The sequence below is a fragment of the Octodon degus genome, unplaced genomic scaffold, assembly GCF_000260255.1.
Source record: "Octodon degus isolate 3935 unplaced genomic scaffold, OctDeg1.0 scaffold00105, whole genome shotgun sequence".
NCBI classification, from domain to species: Eukaryota; Metazoa; Chordata; class Mammalia; order Rodentia; family Octodontidae; genus Octodon; species Octodon degus.
The window spans coordinates 9,300,081-9,301,488 of record NW_004524681.1 but is presented as its reverse complement, the minus strand read 5'-3'; positions in this window follow the sequence as shown (position 1 = coordinate 9,301,488).

Below are 1,408 nucleotides of genomic sequence, written 5' to 3'. Positions count from 1 at the left end.
TTTTTTTTTTGGCAGCACTGGGGATTGAACTCAGGCCCTTGCACTTGCCAGGGAAGTACTTATGCCACTGAGCCATCTCCCTGGCCCTGCTTTCTGATTTCTTAAGGTCAATTTTAGAGAAGTGTTTCCTCTAGGACTAACTTATTCCCAGTTCTTTAATTTTTGATCTTTTTCAAACAGGACTTCGCTGTGCAGTTCAGGCTGGCCCCAAACGCACGGCAATCCTCCTGCCTCAGCCTTCTGGGTGCTGGGATTACAGGCATGTTCCACTGTGCCTGGCATCTTACCCCTGTTTGTTTATTTTTTGTATTTTTAGGGAAGGGTCTACAGAGTGTTCAGGGTCTCACTACTAGATTGGACTCGTAGTGATCCACCTGTTTACAGCCTCCCAAATGCTGGGATTACAGGTGGGTGCCACCATGCCCAATCTATTCCTGTTTCTTAAGACGATTTTACAGCTCTATGTGAGCTGCAGACATGGTGACTTGGTGCATTCCAGTGGCTTTGTGCTCATCCAGTGCATGCAGAGGCTGTTGCTTAGCTCGATTTAAGGGGGTCCTCCCCAGCCCTCCCTCTGTGTGTAGGCTGGCAGCCCACCTACTATACTCCACTTGTCAAGGACCATAGCTCTATAAGAGAGCATCAGCAGATATAGTGAAATAAATGAGGAATGCTTACCTTGTAAAAATCATTTACAGTAAAAGACACTTGCCATTAATTCCCCTCAAATCACTCCCCGCCTGGGTGAGTGTACTTATTCCATTGTTCTTGCTACTTTCCTCTCTTTCACGAGAGTCTTCATGAGATGTGACCCAAAAATATGGCAAATGCTGTCCCCAAGCGCACCCATCAGAAGAGCAGTGCATAAGAGCACGACACTGTGTCCTCACCCACCTTATTCTCTGCATCTGACCCCATGTGACTCCTTTTCCAAGTCAAAATGATGCTCAAAACAGTAAATGTTTTGAGCTGATTGAGGACATTGAGACAGATAGGATGGCACAATTAAAGACGCTCAGGAAAGAGGACTTCAGAGCTGCTTCAGAGGGTGGAAGGACAATGGGATAAGTGTGTTTGAAGCTGGGGGGAGTGTTATGGAGGAGATTAAGGACAAGGCATCTTTTACTGTAATAAATTTTATCCTTTTTTTGGTATCGGGAATTGAACTCATGACCTTGGGGCATGTGCCATTGAACTATACCCCCACTCCTTGCTGTAATAATTTTTAAAAAATTACACATTCATGGGCCAGTGAGATAGCTCAGCAGTCGAAAGCTCCTGCTTAGACAAGGGCCCAGGGACTGTGGTTCAATCCCGGCACCACATGCTGTACCAGCCCCACTTGCCCCCAGGGTGGGCTGAGCCAGCCACAAAAGAAAAAAAAATTATGCATTCATCATATCTTTGA